Here is a 9,056-nt window from a genome sequence, read left to right on the forward strand (position 1 = left end):
AGAACCTGGGCTTGGGAAATGCAGCAATACTCTGATGGTTAGAGAGTTATTCCACATATTCTATAGAAACTTGATTATGTAGACACATGTTTGTAGATGGAGACACAATAGTCAAATGGTATAATAGTGTTTACATTTTGACTTAAATTCTACAGAAATGTAGCAGTCACACTAAAGATAAATGGTATTTAACCTAATCTAAGTATTCCCAAAAATGGGTTGGTACCTTACAACTATTTTGTAAAAAGTCATAATTTTTTAAAGTTCTGGATAAATTCAATATTTTCTGAAAATATTGGCTCTTTTGGAGTCAAATGATTATATCCTAACTTATTTTGTAAGTATGAATTATTTTTATGTCTGGCTCAGACTGTCTTTTTTCCGTGATTTATTGTGGAATCAAATTTTAGGGGAAGGCTTCGTTCTGGGGAATTATTTATAAAATACATGTGACAAAGGGTTAATAAAGTGCTTTTATAAGTCAGTAAGAGTAGGTGTTACTAGTGCTACCATTTATTGATGTGAAGAAATCTTGGATATAATTAGGTTTGGGAGGAAAGCTAAGAATTTTTTTCAGGGAGCTCTCGATTTGAGCTGCCTGTACAACATACAAGAGATGTTATATATATAATTATATATCATATTTACATAACTAAAAGGGCATTCAAAAGGGTTTTTTCTTTTTCTTTTTTTTTTTTTTTTTTGCTTATTAAGATTTTACCTTTAATATGCCATGAAAATCTTAACTTTATATTTTTCAAAATATGTTCCCAGGTGCATTTCTCAGGCCTCCAAAGATTGCTCCCATCTTCTTAATGCAATAAAAAGATGCTGGATACATAACAGATTACTGTGCAGTTACCTAAAGTTGTAGTTCTAAGTAACTTATAATGACATGGGAAATACATGTGATATAATTTAAGTGAAAAGCAAGATATATTTTATATGAAGTATGATCACAACTAAGTAAAAAAAAAGTTGTATAGAAATAAATATTTGGAAATAAATATACCAGAATGCTAATTTAAAAAATATGCTGGATATAGCTCTATCCTCCTCCTCTTTTTCAAAGTTATTATAATGTCAATGACTTTATTTGTCACACATCTCTATCTAACAAAGAAAAAAAGTTTATAAATGTTAGAAACCTGGGACTTCCCTCGTGGTCCAGCGGTTAAGAATCCACCTTCCAGTGCAGGGGGCATGGGTTCAATCCCTGGTGGGGGAAATAAGATCCCACATGCCGCGGGGCAACTAAGCCCTGGCGCCGCAACTACTGGGCCCACACGCTCTGGAGCTCGTGCACTACAACTAGAGAGAAGCCCGCGTCCTGCAACTAAGACCCGACACAGCCAAAAATAAATAAATAAATAAATATTTTTTTAAAAGAAATGCAATTTTTAAAAAATGTCAGAAACATGGTTTTGAAACATTTCCATTAGTTTTTTAATTCAATAAGCATTTTGTGGGTTTAAAAAAGAAAGGCAACTCTTTGAACTCATAGCTTGCTGGTAAACACATTTCAGCTGTGGAAAAGGTAAGAGAGTGAAAGTGACCTTTGCATGTCTTCATTAGCTTCAAAAGTTACATTACCCCAAAGCACACATTGAAATCAAACCCACAGTCATAATTTTGAAACCCAGACAACTACCAGTTTTTACCCAAAACAAGCAAAAAATGTGAACACGAAGCTATGTTTTTGTATAGTAAGTATATACTGTAATTGTACAGCTTCTCAAATAATCTAAGAATTGCCTTACATTCAATGGTCAAGAATTTTTTTTTTAATTGGTAATTATTTTCATTTAAAGAGAGTGTTTCCCTTCTCTTTAAATACACATACTGTATGATTTCACTTGAGCATGGAATTCCCAACAAACAAAAGGAATGAACAAACAGAATTTTTCTGTAAACCTAAAACTGCTCTTAAAAATAAAGCTTATCAGTCATCTTTTTTTATTTGGTAAATTAAAAAATACTTCACTGCTCTGTCAGGGTTGTTGAAAACAGCTCATTGACATGATCTCATTACCATATTCTCATAAGACCAACCTGTCACAAGTGCTCTTTGCATCTTCAAAAAGGCTTTTGCTAAGACTCTTCTAATGTGCTGTCAGTGGGTATTGGGCTAGTAGTCACAGGTGTCCCCACTGGCTTCTGTGCAGGTTTCCCTTGTTTAGTTGCAGTAGGAGGTACAGGTTCAGAAGATGGAGTCCTTGATGCTGGAGCGATGGGTACAGGTGCAGAGGTGGGAGCCAAAGCAGGGACAGAGGTTGGCGCTTGAGCCAAAGCTGCTGCTGTGGCTGAACCACTGCAGCAGTGGTGGGTGGATCTGATCTCTGGGCTGCATGTATCCGGGCCTGCTGTTTCACTGCTTTGGGTTTCGTCACCATAACCATCAGGAAATTTTCCTCATTATGATTATATTCTTTGTGGCTAGTATCGTTGTTAAAGATTTTGTCTGCAGAAATTAATTTTTGTCCCACTACCCAAAATGCATTGCTCCCCTTCAGTGCTTTTACTGCAAAGCTGCAGCCAACTCCAAAGGGTCTAGTCAGCTGCACTAAGCTGAATTCTGGAACCCAGGCCCTCACTGACCCTGGAGCCTGCAGCCTAGATCACATTCCCAGGGCCAGACTCCTGCCCCCTTCCCCAGCTCCCCACGTCACAGTGCACTGTCCAGGTCTCTAGAAAGCTCTCCTTTCCTCAGACCCACTGCCACATGTGGCCCAAATTATCTTTAAATGATGAAATAGAATCAGGGTTTCTTGGTTTAAAAAGAAAAAGGGAGGAAACAGTCCTATACTGGCTAGTTCTTATTACCTTAAAGTAAGCTAAAGAGGCATAGTTCACACTGGAGAGATTATATCACACTATTTTTTTAAAAACAAATTTTAACTATTAAAAATGATTTTAAAACCACCTTTCTGTTTTCGGCATTTGGTACTCAGCAAATAATAACACCCAAATGTATACAGTGAAGAGGCTTGTGGAGGAACAGATTTAATCAAGAGTTCAATTTTGAACAGTCTATGTGTGAGGAACTTGTCAATATCCATGTGGAATTGTTTGTTGAGTAGGCAGATATTAATTTTAGAATTTTTATGGAGAGAGCATGAAAGCTATGGGACTAAATAACATTATCTGAAAAGTGAATATACGTAGAAAAAAATTCTCTGGGGCAGAGCGATGTAGAGACTGTCAAGGTAAGGCAGAACCAAGTTCCTCAAAGGAGGCTGGGAGGGAGTGGTCAGAGAGATAGAAGAAAATCAAGAGCAAGGAAGGTCTTGACATGAAGTGAAGAAAAGTGTTTCAGGAAGGAAAGGATGATCATTTGTTAAAAAAAAAAAAAAAAAAGCTGTTGGTGGGCCAAAAGCTGCTTATAGGTAAGGCTATATCAGGACTATATCAGAGAAGTGACTATTGGGTTTGGCTGCATGGAGGTAACTGGTGACCTTGAATAAACTGTTCTTGTGGAGAAAAGGAGACAGGAGGCAGATTGGAGTAGGTTCAAGGGAGCGTGGGAAAACTGGAATTGTAGACAATGGGTAGAGGCAATTGTTTTTAAGAGCTTTGGCTGTAAGTGGGAGCAGAGAAATGGAAAATGTTGCTGAAAGAGATGTGGAATCAAGGTGAATTTGTTGTCCTTTTTTTTTTTTTCCTTCTTTTTTTATGGAAAAGAGAGGGGACAATTGCCAGAGTGAAGTCTGAGCAGGGGAGAGGTGATGAGAGGCAGTACACAAGAGGAGGAGTTGACCTTAGGACCAGGGACGGTCCATCATGTTTAACTACAAAAGGGAATATAGGATATATGAGTACAGATGCAGGTTGGAAGGTTGGTATTTTTTCTATGAAATAAGAAACAAGGCCATCAGTTTAAAATGATGGGAGGAGGTGCTGGAGGCTTTTGTAGAGAGGAGAATGTGTGAAATGGTTGAGAGAGTGGGAGATGGAACTGACTTGGAGACATCTCATAAACTCTCCTCTTAGGCAAGTCAGATACCTATACAGGGAATTCAGACTGATAAAATAGTTTGGGGCCTTTTTATTATTTCTTTTTTAAATATTTATTTATTTATTTATTTTTGGCTGTGTTGGGTCTTCGTTTCTGTGCGAGGGCTTTCTCCAGTTGCGGCAAGCGGGGGCCCCTCCTTCATCGCGGTGCGCGGGCCTCTCACTATCGCGGCCTCTCTTGCTGCGGAGCACAGGCTCCAGATGCGCAGGCTCAGTAGTTGTGGCTCACGGGCCTAGTTGCTCCGTGGCATGTGGGATCTTCCCAGACCAGGGCTCGAACCCATGTCCCCTGCATTAGCAGGCAGATTCTCAACCACTGCGCCACCAGGGAAGCCCTGGGGCCTTTTTGTAAATTTCATTTCATTGAAAAATTGAGAAATCCGAACTAGTTTCCAGTCTTCATGAACTGCATCCAGAAGTACAAGGCTTCAAAATTTACCTTCTTCATTGTCCCACAGAATTGCAGGGTTTCAGTTTACTTCAACTAAGAATAAAGCCCCATTTAAATTTATTTCTATTTAAGCCTATAATTATACAGCAATTCAAGAGTTATACAGAGGTGTACAGAGTTATACAGAGGTGAGTTATACAGAGGTACCCTGCTTCCGAGGATTGGCTGATTGAAACCACAGCCTGAGACAAAGGGTCACATCCCTGACCCACAGTTGACCTGACATGCAAGACAAGATATCAAATTATCACAGAGCTCCTCGAATGAGGAAATCCTTCATTATAATATACCAAAATAATGATCATTTAAACTTGGATAATGTTAATGGTTTGTTACAACATCTGTCAGTGACCACCTCATACTAACAAAAAACAAGAGACAAAAATAAAACTTTCTCTATTTATAATGTTTGGAAGAAAAAAATACCACTTTTCCTTTACCTTCCAGGTTGTTGGCTGGATCTCTGTAACAAAAGACAGATTAGTTAGAGAAAAGCATATAAATTTATTTAATGTAAGTTTTGTGTGACACAGGAGCCTTCATAAGGAAGTAAAGACCCAAAGAAGCAGTTAAACCTAAGCGTTTTTATGCTGAGTTTGATGAAGAGTGGAAAGATGAGAAAAGATATGACAGGACAAAGGGTATGAGGTAACTGTAGTCAAATGGGGGAAATCAGCAAGACCTGTCCATTCACGTTCAGAGATAAGGCTGCTCCTTTCCTCCTGCTATAGAAAGGGCACCTCTCACTTGAGGGCCTTATGACTTGCTTCAGGGAAGAAGAGAGTGGAGAGTCCTTCCAGCACCTTCCATTTCTCAAATTCCTTCAACTTAAAATATTCAATATACAACGGTGCCATATTTGGGGTTAGCACGTTCTAAACCCCATCAGTAATAATACTTTCCCTTTATTCCAGAAAAGCTTCAATAATCCAAATAATCCTGGGACTTCCCTGGTGGCGCAGTGGTTAAGAATCTGCCTGCCAATGCAGGGGACACGGGTTAGAGCCCTGGTCCAGGAAGATCGCACATGTCTTGGAGCAACTAAGCCCATGTGCCACAACTACTGAGCCTGCACTGTAGAGCCCATGAGCCACAACTACTGAGCGCAAGTGCCACAACTACTGAAGCCGACATGCCTATAGCCCGTGCTCCGCAACAAGAGAAGCCACCGCAATGAGAAGCCCACACACCACAACGAAGAGTAGCCCCGGCTCGCTGCAACTAGAGAAAGCCCGTGCCCAGCAAATGGCTTGGTTGCAAAGACAAAACGCAGCCAAAAATAAATTAATTCATTAATTCATTAAAAGAAAAAAAACTCTGTAGGAGGTGCTTTACCTATTTACAAAAAAAAAAAAAAAAAATCCTGAGATTGTGACACAAAATGTGATTTTTAAAAGTATTTTAGGTTAAGAAACCAGAGCAAGTAGTTTCATAAATACAGTGAAATGCTGAACTTGATCAAAGTTTCCAGACACTGTAAGTTATTTAAATAAAGATATTAATACCCAAAATAGACAGAATAAAATAAGACCTAACATTACTCTTGATTAATGGAAGTATATATAAGGTAACCTCTGAGGAAGATTTCGTGAAATGGCAGTGACTGCTATTACTATGCTTATTAATTGAGAAGCAACAGTTTCTTCAATTAAATAACTAAAAGCAATGTTCACTATGTCAACAGTGAAAACTGACAAAAATTAAAATATAAATGTCAACAAATACTAAACACTGACAGTTTTTTTTTAATTAAGTTTTAAAATATACTTAAATGACAAGATATTTAGTTCCGATAGAATAGTTTTAAATCCTGCATTTAACTATTATGTGTGCCTACAAGTTTAGAAACATACAATTAGAAATAATTTGATTAGGCTTCTGGGTTCAGCTCTGACAGACGAAAAATTTGGAAGTTGTCACTTCTGTCCTTACAATAAGAAAAGGCTGGATCAACTGAAAATCCGTGACTATTCTTGAACACATCAGAGAACTGAGGTTGCAGGGCAAATTACCAGGCAGAAATCTGAAGAGACAAGTTCATGCAGAGACACACAGGTGAGACTTGCTGACCTGAAGCAGAAGCTGCTGGAGCCATAAACTGGTAGGAACACAAACAGTAATTCTGGTGAATATCTGGCTGGAAGCAGAACGTGCATTAAGATAAGAGCGAGAGGCTTCTCGGGCTGCAGTCTTAAGAGGGTCCCTACATTCTCATGGGCTTTGTGTCTGGTACCTCCACTAGGTTCTCACCATGAAGATCCAAGAAAGATCCCTGTGGCTTTCGGGGGGAAGGGAAGAGTAATCATTGTGAAATAAACCAACAGTTGAACCATAACGAAGGATACTCTCCCGGCAAAAGGACTTTTTCAGAGCCTTATCCCAGCCGGTGGAAGGGAACCCCTCCCATTCCACCCCCTTCCAGGCTTCCTGTTTCACCTGAAGAGGGAAAACAAAAACAAAAAACAAAAGCATAGTCAACAGGGATCAGAGGTTCAAGGAAATAGATTGGGAAGGCTGCAGCCAGGGAAGGGAGTGCAGGGCAGTGGGTAGGGGAAGCTGTACCATGGAGAAACACCTGTGAAGGTCACAGTCCAAGATCAAGGCCGATTAAAACACTGAAATTTAATTGAAAGATTATAGAACGCTCCCCCTTGCCCACACCATACTACCACACCAACAGGGCTCCAGTAAAACAGTAGATTACACCTCTAAGTCCTACAAGAAGCAGACTCTCTCTGAGGAGGCATTCTCAGGAAAGCCCAATGTCAAGAGGAAAAACAAAGCAAGGACACTAGAGGAATTCGAATCTTCTAGAACCTATTGCTACAGCAAAAGTTAACATAAATCTTCATACTAAAACCCTATTTACCTCATTCTAATTATTCGTACATATCATATTCACCTTTCAACAAAAAATTACAAGGCCTGCCAAAGGCAAGAAAAAACAGACTGAAGTGACAGAGCAAGCATTAGAACCAGACTTAGACGTGACACAGATTTGGGGATTATCAGACAGAGAATTGAAAATAACTGTGATTAGCCTTTATGTGCTACCCAGAGAGGGGTCCATACAGCATTGTTCTGGGTTCTGTTGTAACTTAGAGGGAAATTTTCACAATGTCCAGAGCCCCCAGTGTCCTGCAAATAAAGAGGAAGAGTTCCTCAAATTCCTCTCAGCAGTCACACACTTAGGTGGTACCAACCTTGACTTCTAAATGGAATAGTCCATCACCAAAGGTAAAGTGATAGCATCTACCTCATAAATCTGAAGAAAATCTGAGAGAAGCTTCTGCCGGCAGCTGGTGCTATTGTTGCCTTTGAAAACCCAGCTGATGTCAGCGTCATATCATCCAGGAGTATTGGCCAGTGAGCTGAGCTGAAGTGTTCTGCTCTAGTGCTAGCTGCCTTACTCCTGGAACTTGGAACTAGATCCAGGAAGCCTTACTGGAGCCTAGAGACTTTTGGTGGTTACTGATCCCAGGGCTGACAACCAGCCTCTCACAGGGGCATCTCCTGCCTACTATTGCTCTGTGTGACACAGACTCTCCTCTGTGCTATGTGGACATTGCCACCCATACAAGGGAGCTCGCTCAGCAGGTCTGATGTGACGGATGCTGTTCTAGAAGTTCTACGTGTGCATGACACCATCTCCCAGGAACACTCATGGAAAGTCATGCTTGATCTCTACTTCTACAGGAATCCTAAAGAGATTGAAAAGGAAGAAGAGGGTGCTGCTGAAAAGGCTGTGACCAAGAAGAAATTTCAGAGTGAATGCACTGCTCCAGCTCCTGAGTTTACTGTTACTCAACCCGAGGTCGCAGGCTGGGCTGAAGGCATGAAGGTTCCTCCTGTGCCTTTTCAGCAGTTTACTGCTGAAGAATAGTCTGCAGCTCCCACTGCTGAGGCCATTGGACATGTAGGAGCAACCACGGAGTGTTCCTAAGCTGTTCATCTACAGATTCTTAAACAGAAAATGGAAATAAGCTTGTTGGAAAATAAACAGTTTCTGAAAAATTTTTTAATAAAACAAAATAACTATGATTAATATGGTAAGGGCCCTAATGAAAAAAAAAAAGGACAACATGCAAGAACAGAGAGGTAGTGTAAGTAGAGAGATGAAAAATCTAAGAAAGAATCAAAAAGAAATGTAAGAAGTCGAAAAACACTGTAACAGAAATGAAGACTGCTTTCTGTGGGCTCATCAGTAGATGAGACATGGCAGAGGAAAGAGTCAGTGAGCTTGAAGATAGATCAATAGAAATAGTTTAGTTAAAGAATCTAAAGGTTGAAAGAGACATTAAAAGTTATCTAATATATCTTCTCATTTTCCTTCTGAAAATTTGGATTAAAAATACATTCTCTTTTCTGATGGTATGCCAATGATGTAAATAATTAACTAACTCTTGCCATCAAGACTATTGCAAATAGAAGCATATCATTTTGACACAACTAACACAGATGTAACAACTTTAGGCAGTTAAATACCATTTGCCTATAAAGAACAATGCAACACACAAGTTATAAACATTTATGATTTAATTTGGAAAATTAGAACAGGATTTATCCCACTATTGCATATTATCATGAACGA

General features: G+C 39.5%; 1 pseudogene; it reads left to right on the plus strand.

Moving 5' to 3' along the window:
• The window catches only part of LOC103001681 (40S ribosomal protein SA-like), a 49,430-nt pseudogene extending 41,022 nt beyond the window's left edge, over nt 1-8,408 (plus strand).
• Nucleotides 8,409-9,056: the final 648 nt, after the last annotated feature.

This window comes from Balaenoptera acutorostrata, chromosome 4 (genome assembly GCF_949987535.1).
Source record: "Balaenoptera acutorostrata chromosome 4, mBalAcu1.1, whole genome shotgun sequence".
Lineage (NCBI taxonomy): Eukaryota > Metazoa > Chordata > Mammalia > Artiodactyla > Balaenopteridae > Balaenoptera > Balaenoptera acutorostrata.